Consider the following 16,062-nt stretch of genomic DNA (forward strand, 5'->3'; position numbering starts at 1 on the left):
AAGGCTGTGCATGGCTGCATTCTAAATATGGTACCTGAAGTGAGGAATCAGTGAGCTCATGGTGAGGTGAGCGAATCAAAGGCTACCTGCCAACAATCTGGTCTGTTTCCCTTATGTGCCAAATTAATGCTGGAGGGAGTAGGCGATACAGCGCGAAAACCCACCATTGCGGCCAGTGGGTAGAACTCCGTTTTTCAAGACCGTGCCTGAACTTAGTGCAATGTGGGGGAGAAATTCCCGTCCTCTGTCTTTTTACCATATTTGCACTCTCTCTCAGGCCTTATCTGTTGGTGCAGTCTTAAGTTGGTACCTTCCTACCACTCTCTGACAATCATCACCTAAATCACTGCTCTATTACCTTATTGTTTATCTTTGATTTATCACGTATCCTCCCACATGATCCATTCCCTCCATCAGTTAGTTTAAATCCCTCTCTACCACCCTAATTATCCAACTCGACAGAACACTGGTCCCAGCACGATTCGTGAAGACTGTCCCAAAGGTGCAGCTTCCATTTTACCCAGTAACTGAGACAGCTAAAACACAAGACTAGTCAACATAGTCAGTTCTTAGGGCTACGCTTTGCATGAAGGTGCTTACACTTGGAAAAATCATAAGGCAGAGTGCAACGCCTTCTATGTCTTCAATGCACAATTCAAACAGTCTACATCACGTGGCACTCTACGTCACTATGGCCATTGATTTGACATTGCAGTCATTCTGCTGATGTCATATTTGCACCAGGAAATACAAATTTAATCACAATATCCGTGAAACATTCAACTTGAGCTGTTCAAACCCTTATTCATCGCATTCTTATGATGCAGGAGAACTACAATGTGCCTTGTAGGACTTTGTTATCTATGTGAAAAAAGGGGAATTTAAATTTCAGGATCCACAAAATCACATTCGTATATCATTCATTTTTAAACACAGAATTTGAAAAATTGGCCTTATATATTTAAATCAGCCCTCCTCATTGGAGCAACAAAGTCATATTTAGAACATCACAAATCCTGGTTACATTCTCCAGTTGCAATGAAAGGCAACAAATAGATTACTACACTGAGCTGGACTACGCTGAGAAAATACCATACAGTATCATATTTATTTCATAGTTCAGGTACTGTTGAATCAGCTGTGGTCACCTGGGTATGGGAGTCAGGAATCAGTCCAAACACATAATATACAAAAATTAATATCTTGTTCAAATAGAATGATTCACTAAGACTTACAAGTTTCACATTTGCTCAAAAAATCATAATGATTAAAATAATGTAAACAAAGATTTATGAAATGAAACAATCTGAAGGGGGAAATTTGATTCATGTAACTTCAAAGACATTTCCCCACTAATATCACTGAGGAAATCCACACAGGCCATGAAGGTAGTAGCCCACAGTACTCTCTGTCGCCGGGGAATCAACATAGTCTGCAAGGTGATATATTAATTCAGCTCGATGCAAATCATTTTTTTCTCAAAGACTTTAATCTTTTTCAGAAGATCGGACATCGTACGATCCAGACAGGGAGAGAAATACGATAACTACTTAAATTTATAGAGAACTTTAACAAAAGTAAAATGCCCCCAAGGCACTTCACAAAAGGAGTAAGGGCAGGTAAGAAAAAATTAACCAAATTTGTATATTTTAAGGAGTGATTTAAAGGAGAGAAAGGAGATATGTGTGGAGCTAACAAAGGCATAAATGATGGTTTCAACAGCAACACTTTTGAAACATATTCAAAAGTAGTTATCAATATAATAGAAAAAGCAATTCCTATATGCTTATATTCATTACCAATTTTTCTACATAAAGAAACATTCTGATCCTGTCAGCAAAATTGGCTCCTTCTTCTGCTGTACATCTAAATTTTGCAGAGTCTCCAGCTAAATGGAAAAGAAATATGGTTATAATCTTACACAGATTAACTCAGAGCATAAAATAAGAATATAAGTAATATCAAGGACAATTAGGGATGGGCAACAAAAATGCTGGCCTTGCCAGTGAAGCCCACATCCCATAAAAAAAGGAGAAAGCCATGTAGCCCCTCAAGCCTGCACTGCCATTTAATAATATCATGACTGATCCGATTGTGATCTTAACTCCACTTCCATGTCTGTTCCCTATAACCCTTGACTCCCTTATATTTAAAGAATATATCAATCTTGAATATATTTAATTACTCAAGTTACCCATAACTCTCCTGGGTAAAGAATTCCAAATATTCACGGCACTCTGAGAGAAGAAATTACTCCTCACCTCCGTCTTAAATGAGAGGCCCTTTATTTTTAAACTATGTTCCCCAGACCTAGATTCCTCAACAATGGAAAACATCCTCTTAGCATCTACCCTATAAGCCCGAATCTTGAATTAATAAGAGAATTTCTCACTCTTCTAATTTCTACTGAGTATGAGCTCAACTTTTCTTCATAGGTCAAACCCTTCATCCCAGGAATCAATTAAGTGAACCTTCTCAGAACGACAACGCAAAAAGAGCATATCCTTCCTTAAATAAGTCAATCAAAACAGTGTGCAGTACTCTAGGTGCAATCTCACCAACACCCTTTGCAGTTGTGGTAAGGCTTCATTACTCTTCATTATCCAACACGCCTCAGCAAAGAAACGCACCAACCTCCTCAGAAGACAAACACGGGACAAAACCGACAGAGTACCCTTCGTCGTCCAGTACTTCCTTGGAGAGGAGAAACTATGTCATCTTCTTCGCAGCCTTCAACACATCATCGATGAAGACGAACATCTTGCCAAGGTCATCCCCACACCCCCACTACTTGCCTTCAAACAACCGTGCAACCTCAAACAAACCATTGTACCCAGCCTTCAGAACAGCGACCACGATACCACACAACCCTGCCATGGCAATCTCTGCAAGACGTGCCAGATCATCAACATGGGTACCACCATTACACGTGAGAACACCATCCACCAGGTACGCGGTACATACTCATGGGACTCAGCCAACGTTGTCTACCTCATACGCTGCAGGAAAGGATGTCCCGAAGCTTGGTACATTGGCGAGACCATGCAGACACTGCGACAACGGATGAACGGACATCGCGCTACAATCGCCAGGCAGGAATGTTCCCTTCCAGTCGGGGAACACTTCAGCAGTCGAGGGCATTCAGCCTCTGATCTTCGGGTAAGCGTTCTCCAAGGCGGCCTTCAGGACGTGCGACAACACAGAATCGCAGAGCAGAAACTTATAGCCAAGTTCCACACCCCAACCGGGACCTTGGATTCATGTCGCATTACATTCACCCTCCACCATCTGGCCTGGGCTTGCGAAATCCTACCAACTGTCCTGGCTTGAGACAATTCCCACCTCTTTAACCTGGGATTACCCCTCTCTCTGGCTCTGTAAAGACTTAATTACCTGCAAATGCTCGCATTCAAAGTATCGGCATTGACTTTGTCTATATAAATGTTTCTGGAACCTACCTCTCCATTCACCTGAGGAAGGAGCAGTGCTCCGAAAGCTAGTGATTTGAAACAAACCTGTTGGACTTTAACCTGGTGTTGTAAGACTTCTTACTGTGTTCACCCCAGTCCAACGGCAGTATCTCCACTTCATTATTCTTGTACTACAATCATCTTGCAAAAGAGCCAGTATTCCATTTGCCTTTCTAATGGCCCGTTGTACCTGTACATTATTTTTTGATGTTTCATGTACAAGGACACCCAAATCCCTCTGTATCAATGTATTCCTAGTTTCTCCATTTAAAAATTAGTTAATTTTTCTATTCTTCCGACCAAAGTGGATTAATTTGCATTTACTCACATTATATTCCAATGCCAATTTTTTGCCTCGTCACTTAACCTATCTATATTCCCTTGCACTCTTTATGTCCTCCTCACAAATTGCCCAAGAAGCGAAAGTCCTGCCTCCAGGCAATTATTGCACTTTGGAGCATTAAATGACTGTGGGGTAGTCGACATTGGTTGATTGGGCATGAAGCTCAGCAGCACCACCAAGAATGGTGGCTACTGCTGGGACTACAAGCAGTTCCACTGGTCTAAGTGGCAGCGTCCATGGGATCATGTAGGTGCAGGGTCCTGAAGTGAAGACAGGAGGGGAGTTCCAAAGGGTGAGGGGAGACGAGGGAAAGGGGTATGATGGTAAGTCCAGGAGGGGAGGTGACACTCCTGGAGGAGACGAGATCTTGGTGGAATGTTCAATTTGGAAAGGGGGCCAATAATTGAGGTAGTTGCCTTTTTCCCTCCCAAAGCTTGAAAAGGGTGATCTGCCAGGCTAACCGCTCCCCCCCCCCCCCCCCCCGCCCCTCCACCCCCATCTCACCGGCCCATCCATGAATTCCTCACATAGGTTTAAAAATGGCAGCGGGCAAGAAGCCGCCATTAAATGGCCAATAAGGACCTGAATTTGGTCAAAGAGGACAGGCTTGTAATAACCTGCATCCCACAACACTGCGGACAAGTCGCAAGTGGGTGGTATAGCGGTGAGAAGGCCACCCAGAGAAATCTGTATACACCACCACCTGCAAATCCATTAGTGGGAGACTGTACAATTCTGCCCTTAATATGTGGCACTGGGCATTTTGGATAGTGAGATCCACTCAGTGACTGATAACACAAGAGTCCTGATAAGCTGAAGCATGATTATGGGTTGTATTATTGACTCCAGCCATCAACATTTTTCAAATATCAATGTTTACCATAAGTTCACCTCTGCTTTTGAAATTTTAAGTACAATGCAAAATGGACAGATAAATGATGCAATTATGGGATTTTTAAAAAGGTTAATAATTATACAGCACCTCCGGTATTGAATACGGGCTGTGATTTAGAAAGCAAAAGTTTCACCATAATAATGATGACCACATGCACCCATTCCATGCTGCTAAAAGACGTTCCTGAAATTAAGAAATGATACAACCGTTACTGAATGTGCAGTTATCAGTAAAACACTACTAAAAGCCTTCAAACAATAATTCTATATGAATTGATGACAATGTAAATTATTTTCAATTCTTGAGTTGGAGAAGTGTGCTTTTATTTCAGGTGGCAAAAATTCAACTGAATGTCAATACTTTAGACAAAAACCCTCCTATTTCTTTATTCCGTCGATGTATTATGTCAATTACTAAAATAAAATGCAGTTTTTCTAGATCGACTATTCTAACAAAATGTACCCAGTATCAAAGATTCAAACTTACATAATATTAGAGTAACTTCTACTTAGGAAAGAAAATTCTCTCTATTCAGTACAACAAATCTAAAATATTGTTGTCTTAAAAAGTCATTGGTTTGTCTGTGTGGAATTTGCAAATTCTCCCCGTGTCTGCGTGGGTCTCACACCCACAACCCAAAGATGTGCAGGGTAGGTGGATTGGCCACGCTAAAGTGCCCGTCACTTGGGGAAAAAAATGAATTGGGTACTGTAAATTAATTTTTTTTAAAGTCATGGGAACATCAGGTCAGTTAGAATGTGAAAAATAAAATCAGAAGAGCATCCACTATTAACGTCATCTCTATAAATATATTTGTAGAGAACAAGGATTTAGACAGAGGCCATGAGATAACGAGCAAAATTTATCTCTGTGAAGTCCATTTTTCAGTGCTATAAGACACACTGAAGTTTAAAAATGGCATGCATAATGTGGGTGCACACTTCCAACATGAAATGTATTTGACACCACGGCCGGAATTTTCTGCCCCCACCATCCCCAGCATGTTTTCCGATGGTGGAGGCAGCTCGCCACTGGCTGCAGAAGGGATCTTCCAGTCCCACCGAGGTCTATGTCATTTTGTATGGCTTGCCCGCCACGCCGATGGGGAAAGCAGAATGCAGGCACACACCCAGTACCCACCTATTCATGCAGAACAGACCAATCATGATGTCAATCATTTTGCAAAGCTGAGTTGCTACCATTCTGGGGCTCCACGCTCCAGCTTTCCCTGTCCTAACAGCTTAAAATGGTATGAAGGACTCCTCACCAGTACTAATTAAAGGAGTCATAAACTATTCACAGCTTAACTGTAGATTATTTCTTCTGGCTGTTGGTATAATTCTATAGACTCTAACATCTGATGGCATAGCAACTGAGTCAGATTGCCACTCTGCTCGAAAATACTTACCTGAAAATCCAGCAGACTCTATCCCGCCTGACCTTCTGGAGTACGGAGAGGGGTGTAAGGAACTAGGCTTTGTGGTAGGAAAGTTGGGAGTCAGGCCTTGGGATCAGGGGAGAAAGGGACCGTAGTTCCCATAGTGGGGTAGGGGAAGAGCATCGATGGGGTGGGGAGTTCCTGTGGGGGAGGTAGGAGAGTCCCGTGGGGGTGGGGAATCCTCTGGGGGAGGTAGTTGGATGTCAGAGGTGGGGGGTCCCATGGTGGTGGCTGTTTTGGGGAGTCCCTTGGGGGGGGGGGGTTCAGAGGTTTGGGAAAGTCCTGTGGTGGTTGGGGGAATCCGGTGGAGGGGGGGGTTAGCACCCTGTGGAAAGTGGGGATTGGGGTTGGGGAAGTCCAATGGGAGGGATTTGGATTTGGATTTATTTATTGTCGCGGGTACCGAGGTACAGTGAAAAGTATTTTTCTGCGAGCAGCTCAACAGATCATTAAGTACATGGGAAGAAAAGGGAAAAAAAGAAAATACATAACAGGGGAACACAAGGTATACAATGTAACTACATAAGCACCGGCATCGGATGAAGCATACAGGGTGTAGTGTTAATGAGGTCAATCCATAAGAGGGTCATTTAGAAGTCTGGTAACAGTGGGGAAGAAGCTGTTTTTGAGTCTGTTCTTGCGTGTTCTCAGACTTCTGTATCTCCTACCTGATGGAAGAAGTTGGAAGAGTGAGTAAGCCGGGTGCGAGGGGTCTTTGATTATGCTGCCTGCTTTCCCCAGGCAACGGGAGGTGTAGATGGAGTCAATGGATGGGAGGCAGGTTTGTGTGATGGACTGGGCAGTGTTCCCGACTCTGAAGTTTCTTGCGGTCCTGGGCCAAGCAGTTGCCATACCAGGCTGTGATGCAGCCAGATAGGATGCTTTCTATGGTGCATCTGTAAAAGTTGGTAAGGGTTAATGTGGACATGCCGAATGTCCTTAGTTTCCTGAGGAAGTATAGGCGCTGTTGTGCTTTCTTGGTGGTAGCATCGACGTGGGTGGACCAGGACAGATTTTTGGAGATGTGCACCCTGAGGAATTTGAAACTGCTAACCATCATCACCTCGGCCCCGTTGATGCTGACAGGGGTGTGTACAGTACTTTGCTTCCTGAAGTCAATGACCAGCTCTTTAGTTTTGCTGGCATTGAGGGAGTGATTGTTGTTGCTACACCACTCCACTAGGTTTTCTATCTCCCTCCTGTATTCTGACTCTTCGTTATTTGAGATCCGGGCCACTATGGTTGTATTGTCAGCAAACTTGTAGATGGAGTTGGAACCAAATTTTGCCACGCAGTCGTGTGTGTACAGGGAGTAGAGTAGGGGGCTAAGTACACAGCCTTGCGAGGCCCCGGTATTGAGGACTATTGTGGAGGAGGTGTTGTTGTTCATTCTTACTGATTGTGGTCTGTTGGTCAAAAAATCGAGGATCCAGTTGCAGAGTGGGGAGCCAAGTCCTAGGTTTTGGAGCTTTGATACTGAGCTTGGCTGGGATTATGGTGTTGAAGGCGGAGCTGTAGTCAATAAATAGGAGTCTGATGTAGGAGTCCTTGTTGTGGGGCGGGGTGGGGGGGGGGGGGGAGATTGGTGTGTACCTGTTGTTATTGAAAATATGGAAAGATGTGTAATTTGAAACATGGAAGTCTGGTAATATCTGGTCTGAGAGAAACATGAGAGAATACAGGGCAAGGTCCCACAAAGGGTTAACAGCAGCTGCCAGTGAAGGATTGTAAAATGCAGATAGCCTTGGTCAAACAGGCTTAGCAAACAAGACAAACAGGATTTTTGTTTGAAGCCATAAACAATGGCTCATGCCTTCATTGAAATTAACTATCTTAGTAAACAGCTGGAAAGGAAAGGGTGAGGTTCAGTTGAATTTGGTGACAATTCTAGGTGTGAAATTTTGCTAATACCAGGTAAATTAAAGAAAACTGGAGACGATCAGTCTACGAGAAACATAATTCAAAGCCAAAATCAAAGTCAAAATTATGAGCTGAGGACACAATTGGAAAATAAAACTATAGAAATGACAGGAACCAAACCAAAATTCACACCTCTTGAAACCAAAGCATTTTTGAATATCACAAAGGAACTTTGAATATCACAAAGGAAACAATGTAATCAGAGACCTGAGAGCTGAGGTCATGTCAAAATGTTGGATTAGAATGTTTAGATCAAAGATACTTTTTACAATCAAAGTGATAAAAGTTACTTTACAATAAAGTCATAAAAACTAGATAACTGTTAGAAAGAGAATATAAACCTAGAGACCAGAGCAGGAACTACCAGAACCCGAACCCAGAGAGCGGCGGAGAAGCAGAGAAGGAACAAGCAGCTCAGAGTCAGATTACAGTCAGCTCGGCCATGGGAAAGGGACAGGGCAAAGCAGCCGAGCTAAAACAGCTAATACATCCAAGGAAGACTAGAATTTAAAGAGTAAGCAGAGTCAGCTCAGAGACAGCCAGTAGAGCCAGCTCTCACAGCTCGGTACATGGGAAAGATAGGACATAGCAACTGAGCTCACCAGCGAATACATCTAAAGACCAGATTTTAAAAAGATTGATTGTCAAGGTGGGCCTGAAGGTCCCTTCAACCAACCAGAAGGATCCAGAAGCAAGATCTTTTTCCTTTCTGTTAAGAAAGTAATTGCAGCTTTTAAAAGAAAAAATATAATAATAAAATAACTTAATTTAACCTGAAATAGTGGTTATTCCAAAGTCTACTTTACTTACTTAGCAGTGCGGGACCCAGGATCGATGCTACTGAGTGGTAAGTAGATGAAATCTTCGGTGAAGGTATGGGTTATACCGGGGGATAACTTGAAAATATAGTTTGACCTGAATAGCACCCACTGAAGCCTGCATCGGAGTTGGGGAGTGAGAATCCCTGTTTACCATTTAGAATGTCGGCCCTTTTTGGTATAGGGGGACTTCTAAGAATAGTGGTGAGTTTTCAACAACACTGTACAATAGTTACCCAGAAGGTAGAAGTGGTTTTAATTATTCTATCTTTTTCTAGGTAACTATTGATGTAACACATCGGAACCATCCAATGTTTACGATTTAAATTGCATTTTCAGATGGTTCCCAGTGCAGGACAATTGCCTATCGGATGTTTGCACTTCCGGGCAATTTTCATGCAACCTTACCCGGGAACCTATGGGGGAGGGGGGGGGGGGGTGCAGCACCCCTAAGTTACAATGGCCTGGAGCTTGGAGGTTGCAGCCAAACGCACCTGCACATATGGTCATATCGCTCAACCAACAGCTTTGTTGCACCCGGCCTACTGCTTGCACATGACCTCCCACTCCTACCCTACCCTACCCACCCCTCCCGTCAGTCACTGGCCCGCTCCCTCTGCCATCCTGAGCCTCACCCACCTTGTCCTTTGCACTTGAAGTGCTCTTGTCTCCAGCCATTACAAGTGCCAAGTTTATCTCAATTCACTGTTCAAATATATTGCACTTCCAGATGTTTAGAGAAGTACTTAATTTCTGGATCATTAGTATATTACAAGCTGATAATGTGTCAGGCTGTCTGATGTGTTAGGCAGGTAGGTTCGATGTGGACTGCACTCGATGCAGGGAAGCTAGAAATAGACGTATAACACTGGAGAAGATTCAACACTGTTTTATTCAACGATAGAACTGATGTATATATTCAGCTGTGGGTCGACACTATACTGAACTGACTGGAGACCTTGTAGTAGCCTGACCAGACGTACTAACTACCGCATGGTGTTTGCACTTGCTAGCTAGTGGACTCTGACTGTCTCAGTGGCTGGGTCCAGAGAGAGCGGGAAACGTAGTGCCCTCTGGCTTTATAGTGGTAGTGTCCTGTCTGGTGATTGGCTGCACTGTGTTGTGTGCTTACTGGTCATCCCGTGTGTCAATCACTGCCTGTCTGCATCTCATTGTATACATGAGTGGATATTATGACACTGTCCATATTGAAATGGCAATAAAGCTTTTTTTAATTTAAGCCATGAGCTTTAACAGTGTTAAATGTAAAGCAGCTCCATGCGCATTTTTGAAATCTCCACATTGATGGACACAACATTTGTTTCTTTCCACTCAAACGAATAACACTAACTACCAATTTTTTTTTAAAATCATTTGCAGAATGTAGGCATTGTTAGCTAGGCCAGCATTTATTGCCCACTCCTCAAGAAGGTGGGTAATGAGCTGCCTCTTGAATCGCTGTAGTAGCATAGGTACACCGGCAGTGCTGCGAGTTCCAGGATTTTGACCCAGTGACAGTGAAGGAACGCCGATATATTCCCAAGTCAGGATGGTGAGAATTTGCATGTGGTGGTGTTCCCATGTGCCGCTGACCTTTGGAGAAATGAATAAGAAAATCAACTAATTCTTAAGATGGGGCCCTGTGAAGAAAACAGTACATGGAATTTGTGTGGTGAAACCACTGTGTTGTGTGTTGCCACTGTATTACGTGTTGTACAGTTTTGCCACTATATTACATGTTGTACGGTTTTGGCTCTGCCCGTGGCTCCTCCCCTTAGGGCCTGGGTACATAAGCTGCCGACCTTACACACTGCCTCATTCTGGGGCACACTGCCAGTTCTGTTGTAAGTCAATTAAAGCCATAGTTAATTCACTTTGCATTCTCCGTCTTAATTGATGGCACATCAATTTAATTGACTTACATTAAATCAAAGAGCTGTTTAACATGGATCCGGGTCTCAAACCGGACCTCCTGCAGGTCAACCCCCATTCAACTGACGCCGATGTCTTCCTCGCACACTGGCTTCGCTGTCTAGAATCCTTCATCAATTCTGCCGCCGTCGCCGTCTCCGAGGAACACAAGCTGCGAGTCCTCATCTCCCGGGTGAGCCTGCAAATTTTTCTCATCTTCTGGGACGCGGCCTCGTTTGATGAAGCCATTACTCTCTTGAAAGGACGGTATGTGAAGCGGGTTAACGGACTGTTCGCCAGCACCTCCTTGCCACGCGGCGTCAGCGCCCTGGAGAGGCGCTGGCAGAATTTCTGCGCGTTTTGCGGGTGCTCGGCAGGGCCTGCAACTGCGAGACGGTGTCGGCTGCTAAGCATACCGAACTCCTGATCCGGGACGCCTATGTTGCCGGCTTTGACTCACACTGCGTTCGCCAGCATCTGCTAGGGAGGGAGACAATCGACCTCCGGGAAACGGTGCAGCTTGCTGAATCGCTGGAGGTGGCCTTCCGTGACATGGGTGCCTCCGACCACACGGCACCCTTGGGGACGCGGGGGACGCCATCTTTGATGCCACCCGCCACATGCAACCCGTGGGGCCGCCATTTTCAATGCCACCCACCACGTGCGACCTGCGGGCACTGCCATCTTCGCAAACCGCCACGTGTGACCCTTGGGACCGCCATCTCCGACACCATTTTTGAAGTCCACCGCCACATCTTCAACGCCATTTTTGAAGTCCACCGCTGCAACTCCGACGCCATTTTTGAAGTCCACCGCCGCCTCCCGGAACTCCGACTCGCCCGTCCGTCAGCTGGCCTCCACTACTCTCAACCGGCCCGCCTGCTGTCTGAAGCCCGCCCGCCATCTGAAGCCAGCCCGCCGTCCGGTGGCCACCTCCATCACCCTAGATCAGTCTCGGCGTCGCAGCCTCACTAAATCTATGATGGCGGTCCGGATCAACGGCCACGAGATGGCCTGCCTTTTTGACTCCGGGAGCACAGACAGCTTCATACACCCGGACACGGTACGGCGCTACTCCCTTCCCGTTTTACCCGCAGCCAAGAAAATCTGCCTGGCCTCTGGGTCACATACCGTGCAAATCCGTGGGTACTGTGTTGTGACCCTCATGGTACAGGGCGTATCTTTCAAAAATGTTAAGCTCTTTGTCCTCCCACACCTCTGCTCGGCAATTCTTCTGGGTCTCGACTTCCAGTGCAACCGCCAGAGTATCACCCTGAAGTTCGATGGACCCCTGCCCCCTCTCACCGTCTGTAGCCTCTCGGCCCTTAGGGTCACCCCTCCCTCGCTCTTCGCCAACCTCACCCCAGACTGTAAGTCCGTCGCCACTAAGAGCAGACAATACAGTGCTCGAGACATGACCTTCATCAAGTCGGAGGTTCAGCGACTCCTGTGAGAAGGGATCATAGAGGCCAGTAACAGCCCCTGGAGAGCTCAGGTGGTGGTCATCAAGACTGGGGAGAAGCATCGGATGGTCATCGACGACAGTCAGACTATCAACCGGTACACGCAGCTCTATGCGTACCCACGTCCCCGCATATCTGACATGGTCAATCAGATTGCGCAGTACCGGGTCTTCTCCACCGTGGACCTGAAGTCCGCGTACCACCAGCTCCTTATCTGCCCGGAGGACCGCAGTACACTGCTTTTGAGGCAGCTGGCCGCCTCTACCAATTTCTCCGGGTTCCCTTCGGCGTCACCAATGGGGTCTCGGTCTTCCAGCGAGCGATGGACCGAATGGTGGACCAGTACGGGCTGCGGACTACATACCCGTACTTAGATAATGTCACCATCTGCGGCCATGATCAGCAGGACCACAACACTAACCTCAAGAAATTGCTCCACACTGCCCAGCTCCTTAACCTGACATACAACAAGGGGAAGTGCGTTTTCCGCACAACACGGCTAGCCATCTTCAGCTACGACGTGGAAAACGGAGTCCTAGGGCCCGACCCCGACTGCATGCACCCCCTCACAGAACTTCCCCTTTCCCACAGCTTCAAGGTCCTCAAACGATGCCTGGGGCTTTTCTCCTACTATGCCCAGTGGGTCCCCAACTATGCGGACAAAGTCCGCCCACTTATTAAAACCACTACATTTCCCCTGACGGCTGAGGCCCGCTCGGCCTTCGGCCGCATCAAGGCCGATATCACTAAGGTCGCCATGCACACGGTGGACGAGTCCATCCCCTTCCAGGTCGAGAGCGATGCGTCAGACGTCGACCTGGCTGCTACCCTCAACCAGGCGGGCAGGCCAGTAGCCTTCTTCTCTAGAACCCTCAATGCTTCCGAGATTCGACACTCCTCTGTCGAGAAGGAAGCACAAGCCATCGTGGAAGCTGCGCGGCATTGGAGGCACTACCTAGCTGGTCGGAGGTTCACTCTCGTCACCGACCAATGGTCGGTAGCCTTTATGTTTGACAACGCACAACGGGGAAAAAATCAAAAACTATAAGATACTGAGGTGGAGGATCGAACTCTCCACCTACAGCTATGATATCCAGTATCGTCCTGGGAAGCTTAATGAGCCCCCAGATGCCCTTTCCCACTGTACTTGTGCCAGCGCACAAATAGACCGACTGCGGGCCCTCCACAATGGCCTCTGTCACCCGGGGGTCACCCGGCTTTTCCATTATATCAAGGCTCGCAACCTGCCTTACTCCATCGAGGAGATCAGAACCATGACCAGGGTTTGCCAGGTCTGCGCAGAGTGCAAACCGCACTTCTATCGGCCAGACAGAGCACGCCTGGTAACGCCACAGCATGGATTTCAAAGGGCCCCTCCCCTCCACTAACCGTAACGTGTACTTCCTCAACATCCTTGACGAATACTCGCGCTTCCCTTTCACCATCCCATGCCCTGACATGACCTCTGCCACAGTCAAAGGCCCTGAGCAGTGTCTTCACCTTGTTCGGTTTCCCCACTTAAATCCATAGCGATCGGAGTTCCTCCTTCATGAGTGATGAGCTGCGTCAGTTCCTGCTTAGCAAGGGCATCGCCTCAAGCAGGATTACCAGCTACAATCCCGGGGGGAACGGACAGGTGGAAAGGGAGAATGCGACGGTCTGGAAGGCTGTCCTTCTTGCCCTACGGTCTAGAGGTCTCCCAGTCTTCCGCTGGCAGGAGGTCCTTCCTGAGGCGCTCCAATCCATCCGGTCGCTTCTCTGCACCGCTACTAATGTGACCCCCCACGAGAGAATGTTTGCTTTCCCCAGAAGGTCCGCCTCGGGGGTCTCACTCCCAACATGGCTGACGATTCCGGGGCCCGTCCTCCTCCGACGGCATGTGATGACTCATAAGTCGGATCCTCTGGTCGAGAGGGTTCTTCTTCTCCATGCAAATCCCCAGCACGCCTACATGGCTCACCATGACGGGCGGGAGGACACAGTCTCCCTTCGAGATTTGGCACCCGCAGGTTCCCCAGCGACTGTCACCGGTGCTCCCGACCCTATTCCTCTCCTTTCTACTACTCGACCCGACCGTCAAGATTTGGCACCCGTAGGTTCCCCAGCGACTGTCACCGGCGCTCCCGACCCTATCCTCCCCTCTCTACTACTACTCGACCCGACCGTATACCCCCTTCCCCCGTTGCTGCCTACCCGTCTGGGAACACAGAAGCTGTCTTGCTCCCGGACACGCCGGCCTCAACGCTTCCACCGACTACGATGCCCACACCACTGCCGGAACTGAGGCGGTCACGACGGACAATCAAAGCCCCGTCAGGCTCAATCTCTGACGCAACTTGTTCACTTCACCCCCGCCGGACTTCTTTTTTCAACAGGGAGTGAATGTGGTGAAATCACTGTGTTGTATCGTGTTGCCACAGTGTTACGTGTTGTACAGTATTGCCACTATATTACATGTTGTACAGTTTTGGCTCTGCCCGTGACTCCTCCCCCTCGGGCCTGGGTACATAAGCTGCCGACCTTTCACACTGCCTCATTCTGGAGCACACTGCCAGTTCTGTTAAAGCCATAGTTAATTCACTCTGCGTTCTCTGTCTTAATTGATGACATATCAATTTGTTTTGGTGAAGTTCACATATGTGTTTAACATAGAACATAGTACTTAGTTGATAAATAAAATAACGCAGGTTTTGGAAGCTGAAGACTGTAGTCTCAGTCACTGGATTTGACATCACAAAGTGCAAATATATCTTTGGGAAGTGTACCTTCTAAAGTTGCCGTGTCGTCAAACTCTGCCAACTTTAAAGGCCAATCCATTTTTTTTTTAAAATGCATTATCTTCTTTGTAATATAAACAGCAACTTCACAATCAACATTAATTCAAATGGTTAATGGTTATCGCATTTTTTGGACAATACAAGCAAGAGCCCATTTTAAATGTGGCCATTTCGAAGTGGTGGGGAGGGGCCGATGCAACATTCGGGGAAAGGACCTGGAGACCATTGGAGGGAAACATCTCAGGAGCTGTAAAGACACCCCTTAAGTTCATCTTAGTTCCGAGAATGAGTGAACCACAAAAATCAGGAGGATGGCAAAAAACGAAAGCAGGCTAAACGGTGGGAGAAGAGATGGGAATGAAAGGGGTCGGGACGGGGAACCGCATGACCGCATCTGGAACCGCATGACCGCATCTATGGAAAGAGACGATCAGATAAAGAGCCACGAGGGGCAGCAAGTGGCACGGTAACATCGACGAGACTCCTTCTGGCAATTGAAGTGAAAGACTTGAGTGCTTATTTTTGCTCACTCCCGATCTCCCTACACAGGGAATCGGACCGTTTTTCTCCTCCCTCCCCCCCCCTTCCCCTTCCCCTTCCCCTACCTCCTTGTCTCGGGGCCCAGCCTGTCGGTTGGTAACCCGTGGCAACCGTTTAAAGGGGGCGCGCGAGAGCTCGGCGCGGCTTCCGGGCCTCGAGGATCGGGCGCCCACACCGCCAATCAAAATGGCCGCCCTTCTACTGGCGGCCCCCTCGGAACCATCATCAGTCACCATCGCACGATCGGCCACCGGGGCGGAGATCAGCTGGGAGCCGGTCATCTCGGCACAGAACACAGCCCACCGCCTTAAGTTCATTTTAGCTCCGGGAATGAGATCAGGAACATTGCATCAGCTCAAAATCACTGAAGCAAGCAAGGAATGTCAAAACCCTTCCCGCTGGTTCGGCCTTAACTGGAGTGTTACGCCAGTTCTGTGTGCAGCACTCTCCAAAGAATGCAAAGGCATCAAACTGAGAGTGCAGAAAA

General features: G+C 47.2%; 1 long non-coding RNA gene across 1 annotated transcript; it reads right to left on the minus strand.

The window, feature by feature from the left end:
• Nucleotides 1–1,559: 1,559 nt before the first annotated feature.
• LOC140407926 (uncharacterized) lies at nucleotides 1,560–15,760 on the minus strand. Its single transcript, XR_011939897.1, has 3 exons — nucleotides 15,641–15,760; nucleotides 4,796–4,891; nucleotides 1,560–1,888 (listed from the first exon to the last, which is right to left on the minus strand). It is a non-coding gene; the product is annotated as an uncharacterized lncRNA (long non-coding RNA).
• Between the last annotated feature and the right edge of the window lie 302 nt (nucleotides 15,761–16,062).

The sequence above is a fragment of the Scyliorhinus torazame genome, chromosome 2 (genome assembly GCF_047496885.1).
Source record: "Scyliorhinus torazame isolate Kashiwa2021f chromosome 2, sScyTor2.1, whole genome shotgun sequence".
NCBI lineage: Eukaryota > Metazoa > Chordata > Chondrichthyes > Carcharhiniformes > Scyliorhinidae > Scyliorhinus > Scyliorhinus torazame.